Source organism: Heloderma suspectum, chromosome 3, assembly GCF_057233095.1.
Source record: "Heloderma suspectum isolate Gila_16-S chromosome 3, 16-S_ref, whole genome shotgun sequence".
Taxonomy (NCBI): domain Eukaryota; kingdom Metazoa; phylum Chordata; class Lepidosauria; order Squamata; family Helodermatidae; genus Heloderma; species Heloderma suspectum.
This window is the reverse complement of record NC_139460.1, coordinates 227,907,148-227,930,255: the sequence shown is the minus strand read 5'-3', so window position 1 is coordinate 227,930,255 and position 23,108 is coordinate 227,907,148. Positions and strand designations below refer to the sequence as shown.

General features: G+C 40.6%; 1 protein-coding gene across 3 annotated transcripts in view; it reads right to left on the bottom strand.

Annotated features, from left to right (window-relative positions):
* LOC146350858 (heparan sulfate glucosamine 3-O-sulfotransferase 1-like) overlaps positions 1 to 23,108 on the bottom strand; it is a 108,373-nt gene that overhangs the window by 38,912 nt on the left and 46,353 nt on the right. Inside the window, exons 1-2 of one of the 3 annotated variants that reach the window (XM_084845911.1) lie at positions 10,516 to 10,606; positions 7,939 to 8,070 (exon numbers count right to left, since the gene is read on the bottom strand). The exons of 1 other annotated variant lie outside the window; for it this stretch is intronic. The gene's annotated coding sequence lies outside the window, so the exon portion shown is untranslated. Of the gene's footprint in view, positions 1 to 7,938; positions 8,071 to 10,515; positions 10,607 to 23,108 lie in introns of those variants that run through there. One more of the 3 variants, XM_084845908.1, reaches the window with a different exon arrangement.

Below are 23,108 nucleotides of genomic sequence, written 5' to 3'. Positions count from 1 at the left end.
TTACCTGCAAAAGAATAGCACTGAAAGACCTGAAGTTAATTAACTCAGATTTAGTAGCTTCTGAAGTTAAACTAATTTTGAATGATATGTCACATAATTCACAATTAGTAATAAATGAATGAATATGGATCATTAAAGTTGTTTGCATGAATTCATAGTAAGAAAATTACTAGGAAACAACCAAAAACTGCAAACCCAAGCAACAACCCAAAGAGGAAGAAGGGCAAACTACAGCGAAAATGAAAATATCTTTCAGAAGTACACCTGGCAGAATAGAGGGTGGCTTGTATCCAATGATGCCAGTTTATTAGTGCAAAACTTCTACTTCATCCTTGTGCAAGTGTCAAATCCACCACTTTGATTCCGCTTGCACAAACCATTACATAAACTGTTGCCAATGAATTACAATTTCATAATGTGTTGCTTGCATTAGTTTCAAAAAAGGCAATTACTAAGAACCAACTAAAAACTGTAAATTCAACCAACAATCCAAAGAGGAAGAAACAATCCAAAGAGGAAGAAAGGTAAACCACACGTCCGTAGGAACAATATGGAATGACAGTAATGTTTAGTATATCTATCCAGGACCTTAATAATGTAATGAAGAAAATAGATCAATAATATAACATGTAATCTGTTTCTCAACTACAAGGGGAGCTTAGTTCACTGACCCATAAGAAACCAGGCATTTCCTCATGGAGATTCTATTTAATATACAGGGGACTGACCTTACATACATGTGGCCCCATAAGAATTCTTTGAACAAAACAGTTTTACATACTTGCTAATTGTATAATATCACACAATCTTACTGTTCTTATATGTGCATAGAGAGCCCAAATGAAAGCCTGTTAATTTCTCTTTGGCTGTATTCAGAAGTCATGATAAGCCACGGTTTATTCTGATGGGAATGAGCCTATGTGATTCCCCTTCTCCTCCAGTGCCACTGCGAGAAAATCATGAGCTTTTGACTACGTTTTTGATTAACTACAGTTTAGCGTTGTTTGAACCCTAAACTGTGATTAATCCTAGCTAAGCTTTGTTGAAACAAGCCAGCTTCAGAACCCATGATTTGAAGTGGCTTATTTCAAACAAACCATAGTTATGATTATCCACAGTTTGTCAGATTCAGGTGAAATGGCAAGTAGGTTTAACAAAAAATGGAAGTGAAAGCTTCTGAATTGCTTTTCATGGCCATACCAGAGGAGGAGAGGAAAGCATGGAGCAGGCTTATTCCCATGATAAACCAGGGTTTATTGTGACATCTGAATGCAGATGAAGTTCAAACATACAAGGGTTCTATCTTTAAAGGCAGCCTAAGAATCATTATAAATAAAGAAATCCCCTGTCCTCTAATTTTGTAGTGAAATACGTATGACCAAAGGTTTTGGGGTTATGTTCTTAGGTTAATGAAAAGAGCATTTGAGATTCTGATACCACAGACTACATGGCAATGAGTATGGAAGAATATCTTTAGTATCTTGATAGCTATAAATGTGAAGGAAAACAGATGGAAAAATATACCAGTGGTTTCTGACACTCCTCAGATTGAAAGATATATGATTTTGACAATATTTGTAGGAGGTGGGAAAATATGTTTCTGACTTAATGTCTTATGGAAATGCGAGAAAGACAATCTTGCTCCACACTGAACTGATTACATCATACAAGATCTCAGAACACCCGATAGTTGTCTTGCTAAACTATTTAGAAGATATAGTTGAAAAGGGCAATATAGAAATAAGAACTAATGGCAGCAAGGATATCTACAGCACATTACTGAAGAAAGAGTATTGATCTGTTGGTATCTGGACTACTTTTTTCCAAATCTGGAACATTACCACAATAGCAAAACTGACATACCATAAGAAAGCTTAGTGACACAAAATAAATTTATGCAAAGATGGAAAATATTTGTTCTGTTTTGGTAAAAATAAATTCCATGGTAATATTTGTTAACCTGAAAAAGATAATTTTCTAATGTTTTTGTATTATGTGTATACCGGTTTGTGAATAAAAATATATTACAAAGAAAGAAAGAAAAGCTCTTTTTAGTTGCAAATCAAATGGATCAGTCAGTCTACTATGAATACAGAGACTTCGCCTGCACACAGAGGGGTCTTCATTAAGGCATAACAGAGTCCTGTTTTCCCTTTCACACAGCACATGCACACTGAGATGATTGGAGGCATGACACCAAGCTATAATGACCACTGAGTGCCAGTGCATGTCTCCCATTTACCCATTCAGCCAGATCAATCTGCTTGGTCAAGGTATTAAAAAATGTATAAGATAACAAATACTATTGAATTACACTGTTTAATTCTGAAAAAATATAATAAATAGGTCAAATACCCAAAAAGTGCCAATTTATTCCACTTGTTACTTTATCACCTCTTTCCCTCTTAAATACCTATGGCCAAAGCTAACAATTTTCACAATTTTTGTAAAAATAAATTAATTCTACCATATTATTTATGTTTAAATCTTTGCCTTTAAAACCATTTTTAAGAGGTAACCAGTGTCTGTAAAGGAAAGGAATTAGTCTCAAAGCACAGGATCTCAAATCAGACCTCAATTTTGATTATTATTCAGAACATTTGAGAAAAAAATATGATCTGATCTATTCTAATTCAATTGCTATGCCACAACTGTGACAACTGATTGCACAACACTCAAATATGCTTCTGGCAAAATATGCTGAGATCTAGTTGTTGCAATTCCAAATATTGTTTTTCTTTTTACAAAACCAGTAACTTTCCATTTCTTTTTAATGAGTATACCACAATTGGAGCATGTTTATTTTCATTTAAAATTTACAAGTGACAGAAAGGGATTTGTTTAAAGAAAATAGGTCAGCAGAAGATCCTTGAACACATAATGAAGCTAAAGCACTACAGAAAAATGCACGCTCAACAGTAGTCAACACATCAACTCTTTGTTTAAACTTACATCATAACAGATCCTACCTGTGGTAAGTGGAGAAAACGAAACATATTGATAATGGATACAAACTATGTTCCCCTGTCAATAAATCAATTTTCTCTTTGAGATTTAGCTGTCTGTAAGCAAGCTCCATTTCGTGATGAGGAGCCTGCATGCATTGGTTAAACCACCTGCGTGTGTTATCATATGTTGTTCAAGCCTCCAGGCTATCAAGGCCATAGTGGAACTCTTGCCAAAAGACTGAACGTGAACGATTTCAGCTGGGCTGCTGTGAGAATTTTTTACTCCCCCTCCCGTCCTAAAGCCTGAAGAAATTATTTCACCAGCCAGGTATTGGCTAAGAAGGCTCACCTCATATCTGTAAAGAGCCGGGGGGGGGGGAATAAGGGGGGGCACTATTGCCCTTTGTCGTTGTTCCTGTCTTCATTTTGGTCTTCACTTTTGTTTGCGTCTACCTGTTCTAACTTGCTTTTGGGCTTGTGAGCTTTTGGATCCTGTTGGGCCCTGTCCTCTTGGAAGACCCATGCTTAGGTAACATATAGGATGCTTTGTTATTTTTACCTGGAGCATTGTTCCAAAGGGTTTCTTTGATTCTTGTACACCTTTTTATCCCTTTCCATTTCTCCCAAATAAATAAACTTCATCTCTACTTCTAGAGCTGTGTGTGCTTTTTTCCAGGTAAATTTCAGTACTAAATTCAGAGCCTTCTGCTTGCCTAATTGCTACTAGGTATGTGCGGACTGTGTAAAATCTGCTCTGTCTGTGTTTCATGCATTGTCAGGTGCCTTTTGTTCCCTCGTCTGCCCACAGACAGATGTGATTTTTTTTTCGTCATGCGGAAAAATATGTAAATAATTACTTTATTTACATAAGTATTTTCATAATTTACCTTAGTACGTAACATTTAGCGTGTTGTCCCTCATTCTGTTCAACATTTCCTCAGCAGAAACGTATTTTCCCATGAGTTTATATGCATAAATTTCGGGAAAGTAAAAAAAATCATCCGAAAGTCCACGGACTTCGTGCAGCCTGAGGGGTTCACTCTGCATGCAGTTTGGATTCTTAGAAATCCGAACTCACTTTAGTCCATCTCAAATTTCTTCAGCATCCCTAATTGCTACTGTGTAAAGTTTTAGACTTGGGGTTTGAAATAAAGGGTGCCGGCTTGGATCATTATTTCTGTGCCCTAAGTATGTCCTGAAAGACCTGAGAGTCTCCTGACTCAGGCTGAGGTTGACGTAAGGGGGTGGTGGTGGCAGTCTATCAGATAATTGTTTGTCCCTACCAATCTTCCTTCACTTTCCCAGTCTAGAACTATAAAAATATATTATTTACAGAAAAGAGGAAAGAAAATATAAAGCCATGAGTAAACGTCCATGGGATGAGTATTTTAAACTAAGGCTAGCAACGCACACCTAACATTTTCACGTATCATAGCGCACTTCCAATACTTAATCAATGGCCCCTATTGTGTTTAGATGAATATCACTTGTATTAATCTTCCCATCCCACTGATCTCCCTTCCTCAGTCTGATACCCTTCAGAAGTGTTGGACTTCTACTCCCATCATCCCCAGCCAGCATGGCTAATGTACATGATGGCTTGGAATGATAGGAGTTGTAATCCAACACATTTGGAAGGCATCTAGTGGGGAAAGGCTGCCATAGATGTTTGACAGCATGATCCTATACATGTCTACTCAAAAATAAGTACCTCTGAATTCAATGGGTTGTGGGTTGATGATTAGGGTCTAAAACAGGTCAAATTATACATTATTTGTATAATGTATATACAAATATACATTATACAAAGGGGAAGGTTGGTTCTCCAGGAACTGAGCTCGGAGAATGGGCTCCGAGGTCAGTTCCTGGAAAACCAGATATCCTATGGCTGTCTAGCCGCTGACTAGCGGCCATAGGATTGCTCCCTCTGCCACTAATATTCTGCTTAGTTAATAGGCTTGTTACCAGGTGTCAAAATTTACACTGAACACAGGGTTTCACAGACCCTAACAACATCATTAAATGAATCAGTGAATGTTATCACCAATAATATCCTTAATACAGTGCCAAATATTTTGCATATTTTTTAAAAAAATTCACAACCCCATCAAAGAATGTTCTGATAAAACATTTGCATTTCAAATATAAACTGCTTGTTTGGCCATACATCCTTTGATGTCTTGCAGGGATATAATAGCACATGTATAGAATGTTATTAAAAATTCCCTGGAATCAGTGTTAAGGGCATATTTATGCATAAACTATTTCACCATAACTCTGAAACATGTGTTTAAATCCATAAGCTTCTATAATTTTTATATCCATTAATTATTTGTATGTTTTAGATAATATTTTGTTGTTCAGCCGTTAAGTCATGTCCGACTCTTTGTGACCCCATGGACCATAGCACGCCAGGCCTTCCTGTCCTCTGCTATTACTCTGTTATTTATAAGGCATTCAAAGGGTGAAAGTCTCCTGAATAAATTAAACGCACATCCTACTTGGATATAATTTCCTATTTGTAAATATTAAAATAATGTAAACTCTACATTTGGAACTTCCAGAAACAATGTATGTTCATGTTCTATAAAATCAGTAAGCATTGACAGACCATTTTTGAAGCAAATGTCAAACTTTCCACATGCCAGTAATCTCTGAAATCTTTCACTGCAAATACACTGGAGATATAACTTGAGTCAGATGATGTCTTCACAATATTAAGATGGCTATTTATTAAGGTTAACTGCTTGCACAAGTGGAATCCAAGTATTGGATTTGACACTTGTGCAAGGATGAAAATGGGGTTTGCACAAGCAGTAGAATATTTGAACTAGAGGAATGACCCACTGGATACAATCCATGGTCACTGTGCACTTGCTATGAACTCTGAAGTCCACAAACTATTCTGGGTATCAACTTATAAAAGTTGCTTGTGTTGCTTACAAAATCAGGCATGAAACAGAGGTGGGAAGAGAGTCTAAGGGCTCTTTTCTTGGCTATGAATTCACTTCAACCTCTACATTACCCATTGAACATATAACTGAGTCAGAGATGAGATGAGCTAAGATTCTCCAATATCTGCAACTCTTAAGTCAGGTGTGAGGAACTGGATTGGTCCTGGGAGGGAAGGGCGCAGATTATGCTCTGGGACCAATCCAGAAGGACAGATGATGTCAAGGAAGCACAGCCATTCTCTTCACTGAGCTTCTCTCTTCACAGCAAAAAGAAGTTGGACAGCTCTTGGACGAGCCAACTGAGTCCCAAGCTGGCTTTGCTTCTTCCTCACCGTCCCCAGTTGATGAAGGCAAGGGAGAGGTGAAGCAGGCTCAGCTGTGTCCTTAAGGAGTGCTCCTTGAGACCACGGCTGTGTCACAAACCAACTTTGCTCCGTCCCTCCCCAGTTGGGGAAGAAGAGGGAGGAATGAAGCTGACTGGGCCATGGCCCTTGCTCTCCCACCTTCTCTTCTTGAGGGGTTTGGGGGGTTCAGAGAGGGGGAGGAGACTCACACAAGGCCCCATTGGATAGGATGGCCTGGTGAGCCAAATTAGGCTTGCAGGCCAGAGGTTCCCCACCCCTACTTTTAAGTATTTACTGTAAAAGGGCTGATGTCTACAAAGGTTGCTTTTATAATCCTTTGAATTCAACTGAACTTAAGTATTTGATTCCTTCTGTATGTCTGCATGATGCTTGCTTAAATTTCAGCCAATATTTTTCTTAATATCTCAGTACTATTTTAATGAATTGCATTAGGGGGGGGGGCACTTTGCCTACACCCAGACAAGCAAACAGAACAAGGCAATATAGCATTTGGAACAATGGTGCGCTAATTGGATGGTTGGGCACTTTGTGTAAAACAAGCAAATAATTAAATTGTTTCAATGGGCTACTTCTGCTAGCACAATGAATGTTTCCTCCCCTCTTCTTTCCCTTGCAGGCCCCTCAGGCACCTCCAAAATCTGCTTTAAAGTGTCCCCAATCTTTCAGAGCAGATTTTGGGTGGATGCATGGGGGGAGGGGGATTAAATCCACTTGCAGATTCAAGACAGATAAAAGGAAGTTCTTCTTCACACAGCACATGGTTAAACTATGGAATTGGCTACCATAACATGTAGCGATGGCCACCAATTTGGATGGCTTTAAAAGGAGGTTAGATAAATTCCTGGAGAAGTCTATCAATGGCTACTAGTCCTGATGGCTACATGCGACCTCCAGTATCAGAGGCAGTATGCCTATGTACAGCAGTTGCTGTGGAACATGAATGAGAGGGTGCTGTTGCACTTGTGTCTTACTTGTGGGTTCTCAGTTGACAGCTAGTTGGCCACTGTGTGAAAAGAATGCTGGACTGGATGGACCCTTGCTCTGAACCAGCATGGCTCTTCTTATGTTCAGATGCCATTCCATCAGTGGATGGACAGAACTGGATTTCACCCAATGTCTTGGTATTTGTGATACATCTTAGGGTAGTATCCAAGTCAATACCAGTATCAATATAAATTATATTGTGCTAGTGTGAGCACCTCAAGCTTTAGTTGGTGGGACATGCTTTACCTGGATATTTTAATCTACATATGTGGACGTTCTTTAAGTATTACTTAAAAGACCAATCCTGGATTACTAGTGGGTCTACTTTACACACATTGTGATACATCCAACATCACACATATGGTCTTTTACTCCTAACCAATGGGACTTCCCCTTCCTTTCCTCCCCCCTGCACCTCTCATGCACCCCCAAATCTAGTCTGGAGGGTCTCCCATATTCTGGAACAGATTTAGTGGGGGGGTGGGGCTGGAGGGGGGGCAGACACCAATAGATACTTTTCCCTGCAACAATATAATATCCACTGAGAAAAGTAGGGAATGCACCAAATAAGTATACTATTATGTATGACATTGAATTAGCTTTTTATTCACATTTTCTCTTTAATAATTGTGAATCCATGAGGAAAGTGCTAAAAATTCTAGAAAGCTGGATCAAAGCTACACTTACCTGCATTTATACAGTAGCAGTAGCTAAGAATGCTTGGAAATAACAGACAATTTTTCCAGCAACTCTACTGTGACAGGAGGGACTCAGAACATCATCCCATACAATAAGATTTCTTTTTGTGTGTAATAAAATCTGCAATAGAAATGCATAAAATCCTATTAAAAACACATACCTGAACAAACCCTGTGAACACATTAAGCTCAAACTGAATCCTGGGTGAAAGCAAATGCAGAGTCTTCCAAGTGATGTGCTTAGGGACAGTATGTGAACAGCTAACTCAGCACTTTTTATTTCAGAAAGCAGAAAGCAACACACATTGTTTTATTGCACAATGCTTCCTCACTAAGCAAGACCATGCTACAACATGCCTTAGGACAGGGGTAGGCAACTTGGTGCCCTCCAGATGTTTTGGACTACAACTCCCATCAATCCCTGTGCCACCATGGCCAACGGTAAGAAATTGTGGGAGTTGTAGTCCAAAGCATCTGGAGGGCACCAGGTTGTCTACCCCGGCCTCACAATATTAACACAGAGTAAGATCCAAATGTTAAATGTTTCCCTGTGCATTTGACAATTTTATTTTATTTAACATGTATTTGCAAAGAAACTTTTAGAGTTTTCTTTTCTGAAATTTATATATAGGCCACATTACATTTTAGTGGCCAATCAAGAATAAGTAGGATTACTAAAATATAAAAAAGTGTTTTCCCCACTGCCCATGAGAAAGTTTTAGTAGGCCAATTAAAATTTCAACTGAAGTAGGCAAAGAATCTTGCTGTTATGGGAAAACAATGCTTTCAAGGGCACAGCCATGATATATGAAAAATCATCTGCACAACAGCAAGATTATAAATACACATTATTCTCCCAGGGCTGTTCAATGGACATTTCTTTTTACATATCTAGGAGTTTCCTAGAAATTATTGATTTTTAAATACTAGCAGTTTTGAAGTACTGACAACATGGGGTTGATGGGATAGTTTTATAAAGCAGCTAGAACATTAGTAATAGATTTCAGCAATCTTTTAAATGGCATCTGCAGAAAAAGTTTCCATGTAATATACAAAGCTGAACACCTCTGGGATGCTGGAAAGAACATGTTTTTCTGCTGCTTAAAGCACACCAGCAGTCATCTGTAGAGTTTACGCGGCTTTCTTGTCAATACCTGCTGGTCACAGTAGGTGGAGAATGTCTTATGATGTGCTTGTTAATTAAGCATGGCAATAGCCATTCAGAATGAAAATTTCAGTACCACCAATACAAAAGAATGAAAAAACACATCAGGAAAAAGGATCAGATATATAATCAGAAGATTCTGCTCTTTTGAGTGAATGTCTGCTTTCTATCCTTACTGGGTGGTGGGAACTTAAAAGAAAACATTTAGGAGCATAATGCACAAATTACATCACTTTGTTGCTGAATTGGAACATGGTCGGGCCTTTCCTAGAAGACAACAGTTCAGAAAATCTAAAAATAGGAGCACTTCAAAGATTTCAAAAGCTATCAAAGGCAGGTTTTTGGGGGAATTTTGTATTATAATATTTGCACAATTATTTATCTGCAGTAAATGAACAAAAGGCTATTTCAGTGACTTCCATTTGAAATGTTACTTATAAGGTTTTGGAAGTCAGTGTGTATTTGGTAGGCGAATCTAGATCAGCTGTTCCGTGTGTGAAGTGTAATTGCAACTATTGCCAAGTAAACCTTTTCAAAGTATTTCATACTCCAGTTAAATAATAAGGACAGAACTGGCCTCCAGGCAGCTGCCCATGTCACACTGGAATTTATTTGCTTCATATTTGACCATCTTTTGCCAGGATGCTTTCAAAAAGTGACCTGCAGTATTAGCACTATCTAATCCAGCAATCTTTATTGAGGTATTGTTTACACATTAATTAGTTCCATTTAAATGCCAGGGAACAAATGATATTTGTGATCTTTTCCAGACATAGACCACTATCCAGATAGCTACGGGACTAACTAGGTAAGCCACATGGGGCTTTCCAGTTGTTTGCTTTGAACAACAGCCTTTTACCCACTTCTACTCACACCACATAGCAAACCTTTTAAAACTTCCCAGAATGGCAAAAGTGAAGGCTGCAATGTAGCGTTAGGGTTTGTTCAATAAGGAAAAGTCAAGAGTCCTGCAGGATATGCGCAAGCCCTTTTGGAGCACCTTCAAGACTTCTTTAAAGCCCCTTTTAATGAAATTCAGAATGAAAGTGGATTCAGACCACTATTGAAATACAGTCTACTTTCCCTGGAAGCTCTCCATAGTACCGCAGAGCCTGACCCTACTTGACTAACCCAAATGAGTTCAGCTACAGGTCAGTTCCATTCAGCCTTTGCTTAGTGCCCTTGTGGCCAACTTGTTCTGCTGCTTTTTCAGTTATTAGCAAGCCAGAGTTTTAAGGTATTACTTTCCAGCATAAATTCTAAATATAACACTGAACACAAGACACTCAATACTTCCAAGATTTGAGTTGAGCCCAGAATTTATAGGAATACATCAAAGAGTCTTGTGGCACCTTACAGATTAACAAATTTATTCTAGCATAAGCTTTCATGGATACTGACCACTTCATCAGATGCATGGCGTTAACCTCAAATTGGTAGATGTATACATACATACTGGGAGAGATAATGTAAACCATGTGGTCAGAAGGAACTGAAATGCAAAAAGTACAGACAGTGATAATTACCTTAACAGTTGCCATTTACAGAATTGAAACATTTCAAAATGGGTGACTGAAAAATTTACCCCTGATATAAACTTTCTACACCCATGGAGATTTTGAGGTGGGGCTGCTTTCAAAGAAGAGACCTTCCACATGTATTCTGCAATGGCACAGTCACTCATCATATGCTCTCAAAGGGATCTAACAGTTTAAATGTTATGCCTGAAATATACTGCCAGTAGTTATATTCAGAATTTGCAACAATGCAAAGGGTTACCAAAGGTTACAAGTAAATTATAAGTAATCACTCTTGGAAAAGCTGATGGTTCTGGAGTGTTTCTTTTGTTATTTTCCTTATGCACCACTCACCAATTCAAATGTAAGCATAATTACAAAAAAGCTGGGGCAGGTATGATTTACAAGAAGCAACTGCATGGCTATTTTATAAAAAAAAAAATGTAAGTCAACTATACATTGAATTTTATTTTCTGAAACAGATAGGTTTAAGAAAGCAGGTTCTTAAATTTAATATGAACGTAATTGATTTTTAAGTATTTAGAAACCAGTTGTTTCCGTTCAAACATCATGTGTCATGAAAGTGATCTTTGATTATCTCTTTACTCTATACCAATAAGACTGGTTTTTAAAAAAGTATAATAGAATACTTATTGTGATTATTTCTCAAAAGTTACTTTGACTCTTGGATTTTATTTTTCTACAAGTGCCAGAATAAAGACACTGTAGTAAATTGATATTACCCTATACAAGGCTATTAAACAAGAGCCTAATCAGAGAAAATATATTACTGAAAACGTGTTTCTCACTGTGGTCATTTATGATAACATAACACATCCTGCTGCTAACTGTACAATGTTTTTAAAATTTATGATCACCTGCATAACAAGTCATAAAAAAGAAACTCTAAGGGATTTTTTTAACCAGTGATAATTTTTAACTACATCCCAATTACAAATTGTCTTAGGGTGCAATCCTATGCATGTTTAGACTGAAAAAAATGTCCTACAACTCCCAGAATTCCCCATCCAACATGTTTGGTTCTTTCAGGAACAGAGCATCATGGCTGACAGTTTACCTGCTTCAAGACCATTGAAATTATATAGAATTGGAGCTGACATGTGATCTGGAAAGTCAAGTGATGATGAAAGTCCTGCTGGGCTGTAGCACTTCAATATGCAATTCAACACCTGTGCTTCAGTGTGTTCTCCCACATAAGATACTTGCTACACATGAAGATCCCCCCTCCCCACTGGCAGAATATAACTAAGAAGGGTAGGCCACAACACATTCCTTATTATATAAAATTTCTATATGCAGGAAACTTTTGTTATAGGCTGAAACATTCAGGTTTTAATCAGGTCCTGGATATTCTTATTCTTGATTGTTTAAAATTATATATATATATATATATATATATATACACACACACACACACACACACATTCACGCGCGTGTGCTATATGTTTGTTTGTAATTGGTTTTTATACTATGTATAATATTGTATTTTTAAGGTTTTTAATCTTTGTAAACTGCCCAGAGAAATGTAATGTATAGAAATGTAATGGAATGAATGATTCGAATATGCAACTCCCAGTGCCACCCTACTAGCTGCCTGCCATCAAGAGCTGGACCAGGAAATTCCACTGATCATGTATCTTGGCTCTTAATTTTACCCTGTCATTGAGTGTAATAGGAAATTCTACTGAGACCTTAATCTCTGTGTTAACATAATCTATGCAGTGCTGTTCCAGGGGATTGATGAAATCGGAGTGCATATGATATAATGAGAGGTTCAACCAGCAAAGTCAATACATTACTTCCATTTAGACTCAGTCTTGGGGTGACTCAAAAGACAAGAAAATCGGAATAGGCTAAACAGCTTTCATGCCATTGTTTGAAGTCAAAAATAAAAACTGCCTTTGAGCCTCTCTCATGGTAGTGTTTTCAAGTGTGAATGTTAATGCAGGGAGGAATGTGCAGAAACGGAATATACAGTGTCAGTTTCATATGCGCCTTGCAGTCGATAGACCGCCTTCCACACTGAGCACAGAGCTTTCAACTTCCCAATCAGCTCCTACAGTCTACTATCTTAAGTAACTAAAATTCAAGTGACAGGAGGCTTATATGAGCTTAAATGCCAGAGTATGAATCTCAGAAGCAAAATTCAATAGTTTTATTTGGGGGTGCGGAGATACAGCGTTGGTCATAAAGATGAAATACAAAATACAAAATGTCACATTGTTACCCCTAGCAGTGTATCAGTTCTGTGGGCTGATATTTTCCACAATTTCTGCCCCCACTTTTTCAAATATATTATTTAATAAAATTCATAGTATAATGAATGCATACAAGTGAAATCTAAAATCAGAGTTGCAGTTCACATTTTTCAGTTCACTATTTATTCATTCATTCATTCATTTCATTTCTATACCGCCCAATAGCCAAAGCTCTCTACTGCTACGATACACATACATATATGTACAAGGCTCTTCAGGCTTGTTAATATTAGTATGTTAACATTTTTCACTGTCTTAATTTCTTAATTTAAATCTAAATAAAGTAAGGGAAGTGTATGTTATTAAGTTGTCATTCACAAGATATTTACAAGTACTGTGATAAAAATAATTTCCACCTAAAGCTTTGAATTCATTTGAACACTTAACTAAATCACATCAAGTGCACTTCATTGATTATTTTCCCTAACCAAATATTTCAGTTCAGCTACTCTCTGCTAGTGGGAAAACTTTTCAGGTATTTATACAGTGTGTAAAATCAACATGGCACACTTTTTCAGTTTAGTAAATACAAAACATACATAACATACTAAGGGCAGTATCCAATACTACTGCTGTGCTCCTGCTGTTTCTGTTGAGCTAGCAGGCCTCATCACAAGCGCACAACAGGAACTGGCACTTGTGACTGCAACCCTGGAAATGAACAGAAATGCTAATTTTCTGAATGGGGAAAGTCAGTGGCGTGCCTTTCTGCAACCTCCACCATCTTGTCCAATTCCAGAAGTGAGTGTTTTGGCTCATTTCTGATTGCTACAGGATCTGTTAGCTTCCCGTGGCACTAGTGCTGGGTCTGGCTAGCGCACAAGCAGTATTGGATACTGAACTAAGGTACATCTCCACTGATTTAAAGCAGCAGAATAACATGTTCCAGAAATGTTTCCAATTCAAGCATTTCCAGAAAACCCTTATCACTGCTATATAAAAAGTGGTTTTGGATGAGGAGCATGTTACAATATAACTGACCAACAGCAGCAACCATTCAGTGACTGGATTCACACAACATGCTAAGCCACAGTCAGTGGTTGAGTGTGGGTTGTTGTACCATGGGTTATTGTGTTGTCTGAACACAGAGTGTTTTCTGGAAGGTGGCCTGTGAACCATGCAGTGTGGCTTATTTTTCTCAAACAAGCCACCTTGGGAACCCATGGTTTGTTGTTGGGCTGTTCAGGGTGGTTAACAAGCCTGCGGAAAACACACTGCATTCAGACAAAACGATAATCCACAGTACAGCAACCCACATGCAACCACTGAGTATGGGTTAGCACGTTATGTAAACCCAGCCTTTATTTACATGGAACTCCATCTCTCTAGCTGTGATTTGTTTGTTTTTTAAATGACAAAGAACATGAGGGAGATAGAAAGTTCTACGAAGGCACTCCATTTTCACATCATCACCATGCAAGAACCAACTGGTAGGTAGTCTGTGGGTTTTATTTAATGTTAACCCTACTTACAGTAGACCCACTGAAATGAATGGGGTTTAAGTTAGACTAATATTGGATACAACCCTGTAATTCCAAAATCTTACAAAACTGAATCCAGCAGGCAAAGAGCAGTATCCAATGTTGGCAATCCACCTGCTCTAAACACACTGTGCTGGTGGGAAATCACCACTAGCGAAACAGGAAGGGAGAGATTGCTAGTGCAACCCAGGGAACTAGCCGAACCTATTGCTTCTGGAATGGGACAAATCAGCATAGCTCCCTTCTGAGAGCTGCGCTGACTTGTGCCATTCCAGAAGTGGTAGTTTTGGCATGTTTCTAGTTGCACTAGCTTTCCATTGAGATAATAGTTGTTCCTGCTAGCACAGCAGCAGCATTGGATATTGTCTAAAGAAAATATATAATAATCTAGTGTAACCTCATTTGCATTTATAATGCAATTTTTGCAGGGAATTTTCTGAATCAGACCAATACCATCAGAGTATGCAGAGTGAAGACTTAAAATCTAGAACCATCAGCAATTGCCTTTGAAAAACAAATGAAGATCCATTAAGTGACAATATGATCTTGATACACCATGGTGGGGTGTAGTAAAATGAAACAACAGCTTGTGGGCAGAACAGGACTCTTTGAAGATCTGTTGTGCCCATTCATGTTGTTTTATTTTTGTTCATACATGGAGTCAGGAATGCTGTGTGGGTTTAGGCTGCTTAGTGATCTTTACACAGATCATTTGCACATCTCAGCAACCAATGAAGACTAGGAATATACGAAAGTCACTTACCTGTTCGTGGATTATGTTGATGGTGGGGGGGGGGAGGCGTTCCGTCCCTCCCCCCGGAATCCTCGCCAGGGGGGAGGCGCTCCGTTCCTCCCCCCCAGAATCCTCCGCGGCCGGCCGTGCTCTACGGCAGCTCTGCGGAGCAGCTGGCCAGGCCCAGCCAGGCCAGAGCTGTCCACAGCTGGATTTCCGGCCGTGGAGGGCTCTGGGTAAAAAACACACAAAAAAAGCTTACGCAAATGGCAGCGGCTACGGCTGCTGCTATTTGCGTTCCTTATTTTTGTCCTCTTAATCTACGTAAATATTTACATAGACTATGACGGCGAAAATAAAGGGGAATGCAAATAGCATAGCGGGTGCTAGTTGCGTCCCTTTTTGATTCCCCGTTTTAGCCTACGTAAATATTTATGTCAGTACACTACAATAGTTCTCCACAGGAGATTAAGGATGCAATCCTATTGGGATAGTTGGCTGCCTCTGAACTCGGAGGCAGCCGACTATTCAGTGTAGGGCGGGCCTCCATGCTCCAGCCACCCAGCATTTGTGCCTAAACAGCCGATTTTGGCTGTCTAGTTGTGGACCTTGGACGGGGGGAGGCTGCACAGTGCATAAAAGCATTGTAACGACACTTCTGCGGTCTCCTCCCCTCTCCTGCTTTTTGTCTACTCTGTGCTGCAGTTATGAGCATGAAGACGGAGAAGAACCGAGCCCTGGCTCTGAGCTCGGTTCCCAGAAACCAAAAAATCCTATGGCCGTCTAGACATTGTTTAGCGGCTATAGGATTGCTCTCTAAGAGGGTGATCTTGGGCCAGCCACTCTTTCATAGCCTAACCTACCTCACAGGGTTATTGAAAGTATAAAATGGGGGTGGGGGTGGGAAGAGAAGAACTATGCACACTACTTTGAGGTCTTTGGAGGAAAGTAGGATATAAATGACATTTCACATTATTTAATATAATGAGGTTTTTTCCCTAATTTGTGTTTGAAAATGTATAATTTATGTTTGCAATAAATAGGAACTGATGAAGAGTTTTTATGGTAGTATGGAATATTTGCCATAATGAAGTTGGAAAATATAGAACTTACAAGCACATTGTGTTGCCAACTGTAGTCAGTTAATTACTTTATTTCAATATGTTTAATCTAGAGAAAGTGTCAAGAAAAGTTTAACATATGCCATTCCATCTCTGAAAAGTATTTGTTAATGGGCAACTTTCCTTAATTGTGAATGGAATATTTCTTGACTACTATTGCCCTTTGCAAACAGGGTACCAGAAAATGAATAAAAATGAACACAGGTACTGGATCACAACAGACCACCTTTCCTGTCTCCTGAGAAACCTGTACAAGGGTCAAAAAGCAACAGTAAGAACCGGACATGGAACAACTGATTGGTTCAAAATTGGGAAAGGAGTATAACAAGGCTGTATATTGTCGCCCTGCTTATTTAATTTATATGCAGAGTACATCATGAGAAACACCGGGTTGGATGAATTACAGGTTGGAATTAAGATTGCCGGGAGAATGATCAACAACCTCAGACATGCAAATGATACCACCCTAATGGCAGAAAGTGAAGAGGATCTAAAGAGCCTCTTGTTCAGGGTGAAAGAGGAGAGTGCAAAAGCTGGTTTGAAACTCAACATTAAAAAAACTAAGATCATGGCATCTGGCCCCATCACTTTCTGGCATATAGAAGGGGAAGAAATGGAAGCAGTGACAGATTTTATTTTCTTGGGCTCCAAGATCACCGCAGATGGTGACTGTAGCCATGAAATTAAAAGACGCCTGCTCCTTGGGAGGAAAGCTATGGCAAACCTAGACAGCATAGTAAGAAGCAGAGACATCACCTTGCTGACAAAGGTCCGCATAATCAAAGCTATGGTTTTCCCAGTAGTAACGTATGGCTATAAGGAAGGCTGAGCACCGAAGGATCGATGCTTTCGAACTGTGGTGCTGGAGAAGACTCTTACGAGTCCCCTGGACTGCAAGGAGGTCAAATCAGTCAATCCTAAAGGAAATCAACCCTGACTGCTCATTGGAAGGACAAATACTGAAGCTCAAATATTTCGGCCACCTAATGCGAAGATAAAAGTCACTGGAAAAGACCCTGATGCTGGGAAAGATTGAAGGCAAAAGGAGAAGGGGACGGCAGAGGATGAGATGGCTAGATAGCATCACCGATGCAATGAATATGGACTTGAGCACACTCTGGGAGAAAGCGCAGGACAGGAAGGCCTGGCGTGCTATGGTCACGAAGAGTCGACACGACTGAACGACTGAACAACAACTGAAGTCTATCCCTATTTCCATGAGCATTATATGAAAATGACCAATTAGCATAAGCATGTCATGGAGAGTTAGGAATATAACATGTTAAATTAGAGAAATTACATATAATTCTCTCTAAACCTGTATCTGAATGGGCTAACCTGCCCCCATTTCTTAGGAGCAATGTGACATGTAGCAATCATTTGTTGATTTGTGTTTCACCTCAGACACTGAATATGCATTGATTAGAATAGGCCTATGTTTGTTGTCAAGGAAAGCCCAGCCTTACCCTGCCAAATTTCCTATACCAAGGAGTCCTCCCATCAGGCTATGTCATGACTTCAATTGCAAATCCACATTTTCCATTAATATAAAGTCAAGACACTTGTTAAAGGTCTTATGTCTGGAGTTAGAAGGAACAACACTCCCTGGATTCTATGCAGCATCTGCTGGCAAGATATCAAAGAGCAAGGCAAAAATGCAGGTTGCTTACCTGTAGCTGTAGTTCTTTGAGTGGTCATCTGTGCATTCATACATATGGCTCTGCACCTGCATGGAGCCTCATTTGGGAACGTTTTCTAGCTGAGGAAAACATTTTTGGTGGGAACCCTCCCCCAGCGTCCACTGCGCATATCCCAGCGGGTTCCGGCCCGTTCCCTCAGTTCCTTGAGACCAACTAATAGCCTCCTTACTGAAGGAACCATCTCACTCCGACACTGACCACAATAGTGACATCAACACTGAAGTTGGGATGGTGGGTGGGTTGTGTGAATACACAGATGACCACTCAAAGAACTACAGTTACAGGTAAGTAACCTGCATTTCTTCTTCGTGGTCTCTGTGCATCACACGTATGGGTGATTAACAAGCTGACTTACTGGAGGTGGGTAGGAGCATTGTCGTGTGCTATTGGAGGATCGATGACAGGACTGCATGGCCAAAATCGCAATCTTCCCTCGCCCGAACATCCCATCTATAGTGTAAGATGAAAGTCAATGGCCTCAACCACGTCGCAGCTCAACATAAGTCCAGTATCAACACTCCCCTGCTGAATGCTGTCGAAGTGGACACTCTTCGAGTGGAATGTGCCTTAATGGGCCCATCGAGCTTCAATCCCGCAAGCTCACAGCCTAGCTTCATAGTATGCACAATCCAAGAGGCGAGTCTTTGCAAGGAGACCTGCAACCCCTTCTTAGATCCTCCTTAGCAAACAAAAAGTATTTGGGATTTATGAAATGATTCCGTCCTAGCCTTGTAGAAAGCCAGTGCCTGACATACATCTAAAGTATGGAGTGTTGTTTCCAGCTGCGAAGACAGTAGTGGAAAAAAGGTGGGAAGAACAATATCCTGATTTACATGGAAATCAGACACCACCTTAGGTAGGAAGGCTGGGTCAGGTCTTAACACCACCTTGTCTCTATGAAAAATAAGGATTGATATGAGGGGCACATAATTAACTTGCTATTCGTGTAGTAGTTATGGCTATTAAGAATGCCACCTTCCAAGACAGAAGTTGGAGATCAACCTTAGCCAAAGATTCAAATGGCTTTGAAGTCAAGATCTTCAAAACAATGGACAAACTCCATTCTGGGACAAAAACTCGACTTGGAGGAGCTAAATTTTTTAGACCTTGCAGAAACTGCCATGCTGTTGGATTTGTAAACACTGTACAACCATCCATAGAAGGATGAAAAGCTGAAATAGCGGCTAAGTAAACCTTAATCAAGGTGAACTTCAATCCTCTTTGAAGACAACTGTGGAGAAAGGTAAGTACAGTCGGTAATGACCCAGAGTAGGGATCAAGGCCTTGAGAAGCTGCAAAAGTGGACGAACTCTTTCACTTACTGTCATATGCCCATCTTGTAGACCGTTTGAGAGCTGCGTCCAATACTGTTTGAACCTCCATTGGCAAGCAGACAAACTCAACTTAAGTCTTCATGCTGTTAGGCACAGGCTGTCAAGATCTGGATGACAAACACAACCATGATCCTTGGTCAGTAGCATCGGTATTGATGGTAACTGCCAGTATCTCTTGTTCACCAAATTGAGCAAGGGAGCAATCCACGGTTGCCTTGGCCACCATGGTATTATTAGGATGCCGTCTGTGTTGTCCATCCAAATCTTTTGCACCACCTTGGAAATCAGAGGAAATGGGAGAAAAATGTAGACAAGACCTTCCAACCGACGAACCTGAAAAGCATCGCCTAGTGATCTGGTGCTGAGGCCTCCTCTGGAGCAAAAGTTGTCACATACTGTGTTCTGACTGGTAGCGAAGAGATCCATCTGCAGTCTGCCCCACTCTGGAATAGTGAGTGGAGGAGGGGAGGAGATAGCTGCTTCTCATGTGACAATCGATAAGTCCTGCTTAGAGAATCTGCCAGATGGTTGTCTTTTCCTGGGATGTGAAGGGCTATGAGTGTAATTCCCCTTTCGACTGCCCATTTGAGAAGTTCGACAGTCATTTTCCATGAGGCCTGAGGAATGAATTCCTCCCTGTTTGTTGAGCTACCACAACACCGTAGTGTTGTCTGCCAGTGCCTGGACGTGCCTGTGAGAAAGGTGAGATTCATAAGATTTGGAGTGCTTTCCTCACTGCCAAGAGTTCCAGTGCACTGATATGTAGCGCTTTGTCACGTGACTGCCAAAGACCATGGATCTGTAGGGGGCTGTCATCCTAGCTGAGATGTGTCAGTCACCAAGGTTCGAGACAGAGGCATAGGTGTAAATGGTATCCCTATTGTAAGGTTGCTTGGCTGCGTCCACCAATTGAAACTACTCGCTACACATAATGGCACTACTAAACAGACTCTGCGAGCGTTGGCATTGGGATCGAAAGATTTCAGAAAACAAGCCTGCAGGCGCCTCATGCGGAGTCTCGCCCAGGCTATGATGTAAACTGTGGATGCCGTTAGTCCCAATAACTGCTGAATTTGAAAGGCCATTATCCTGTGGAAGCGAGAAATTTTGTGAGCTAACTTTATCAATGTTTGACGTCTGTCCCAAGGTAAGTAAGCCCTCACAGCTGTTGAATCCAACACTGCGCCTCTGAAGGCGATCACTTGAGTGGGTTCCAACCTGGACTTTTCTTCATTTATTATTAGCCCCAAAGATTGCAACAAGTTCCAGATGAACAGAATTGCTTGAATAAGACGATGTTTCAATGATGCCACTATTAACCAGTCGCCCAGATATGGATAGACCTTGATGCCTTGAGTGTGAATGAAAACACACACCACTGCCATGCATTTTGTGAGGACCTGTGGTGTGGTCGCCAAACTGAATGGGAGAACTGTGAAATGGAACATTTGATCTCCAGCCACAAAACCAAGGTACTTCTGATAATCTTCCCTGATGGCAATGTGGAAGTAGGCATCTTTGAGGTCCACTGAAGCAAATCATACACCTTGGCGAAGAAGAGGGATGACTGAAGCTAAAGTAGTTATTTGAAACTCTTGTGTCCTGATGAAGTTGTTGAGGCCCCTGAGATTCAGAATGGAGTAAAGTCCTCCATCTCTTTTTGGTACCGCAAGTAACGGGGAAAAAATCCATTCCTCATTTGGTAAGGTATAATTCTTCTGATAGCTCCTTTCACCAGAAGTGTAGATGTCTCCAGCCTCAAAGCCTCTGAGGGTGGTGTAACGTGGACGGTACCAAGAGAAGGGATGACTTTGAACTCTATACAGTATTCAAATTGGATGATGTTGAGGACCCATTTGTGTGATGTTATAGTAATCCAATTAGGTAGAAAATGACACAGGACAGAACCAAAAATGGGAGGAACGGTGACTAGAGGCATGTGATTGAGGGCTAAGTCAAAGCCATTGTTTAGAGGAGTTGTCCCCCTCGGAGTGTGGTTGGCAAAAACAGTTAGGACGATGTTGCTTTCATTTATGCTGCTGCTGATAAAACTTGCAAGTCCTATCCTGGTATTGGTGAGGTTGATGGAATTGTTGTTGCCTGGACCATCTCCCCTGCCTGTAAGGTTGCTGCTGGTACTGCTGTGAAATGCCCACCTTTTTTGCGGTGTTTTTTGCCCTCTGAATGGCATCCATTGCCTCATTAGTCTTAGAATTAAAGAGCTCTTCTCCATCAAAAGGGAGGTCTTCTATCGGTGATCATGCCTCTGGTGTCAAGCCAGTGGATCAGAGCCAAGCGTGCCTGTGAAGGGCTACTGCTCCCACCATTGCCTTTGCATCACAGTCAGCTTGGTGACGAGTCGTGTTGTTTTGTCATTGAGACAACTTTACTGCTTCAGTCTGAAAAAGACGTGCAAGTTCTCTCTGGTCTTCCAGGAGATAGTCACACAAGGATCCAATATTTTCCCACAAGAAAAACTGGTATCTCGACATTGTGGCCTGTCAGTTAGCTACACAGAGGCCATGTGTGAATGAGGAATAGATCCTCCTGTCCAGTAAGTCCAACCTGCAACCTTCCTTATCGGTCAGCGAAGCATGAACTTTTTGAGATTTCCCCTGTGATGATTCTACTATAATAGAATTTGGGCGTGGATGTATGAAAAACCAAGTGTCCTTGTCTCCCACCTTATAGAAGGATTCTAAACATTTTGATGTGGGGCCATTGAAGAAGGGGCTTTCCAGAACTCCTTAATGGTCTGAAGCAGTATAGGAAGAAAAGGAATGGAAACTGGAGCTGAAGCCTCCATGTATACTACATCAAAGACGAGGTCCGGTAACTTCTCAGCCGGTTGTTGGGTCTCAATTCCTAATGATTTTGCCATCCATAGTATTTGTTCTGCAAAGCAGTAAAGATCCTCAGAAGGCGAAACCCCTTCACATGATCCCACAGCATCTTCTGGCAAGGAGACAGAACGCTGTACCGAGGATACTGACTTCGAGTCTGAAAGATAGTCTTCAATGGACTGTGGGGATGAGGCTGCCCCTTGATCCTGATCTTTCTCCTTCTCCCTAGGTGCCAGACTAGGGAAGGGTGGAAGTGGACGAGACTGAATTGATCCCATGGCATCAGAAATTTGTGGCGCCAGTGGTCTTATTGTAGACTGTGTGTGACCTCTTAGCAAATCTGAGGATTCTGGGAATGGCAGAGGCAGTAGAAAGTGCTCCTCTCATGGAGGCCTTGAAACTGTTGTCAAAGGTGCTGAATGGTACCAAGGAGATGTTCCTAAATATGTAGTACTATTGTGAAAAGCATCACAATGATAATGCCAGTCATCATATTGATAGTGCATTCTTGGTGGAACAGACCAGTCACCATATCTGTCCCAGTTGTGTATTGGTGAATGGCATCTGTAGCCAACATCTCTCTCATAGTGGTCACGGTAGTGTATACGTGATGTCTCATAGTGGAAGGAATCTGGAGAGGTATCCCTATATAAGTGCTCCCTCGGTACTGGGGGAGGAGATAGCTGAATTTGAGGCAGCGAGACATGGAAAGCTATTGGTGGCGACACTTCTCTAATTTTGCCTTCTGATGTCGATGCAATGTGCAGCGGCTCAGGCAACGATACTGAGGGTGCTCTCGGTACTGACAACAAAATTGATGGAGCTCTCAGTACTGGAGAGTCCAAGAGTGGTGGAGGTGGCAGGATCGAAGTTTGATGCTCCTCTGCAGTCTGAGAAGGAGGAAGGCCCATATCACTGTCTTTCTTTTTCCTCTTCTTAGGAGCCTCACTCAATGCTTTAGGTGCTCTTGGTGCCTTCACTTTCTC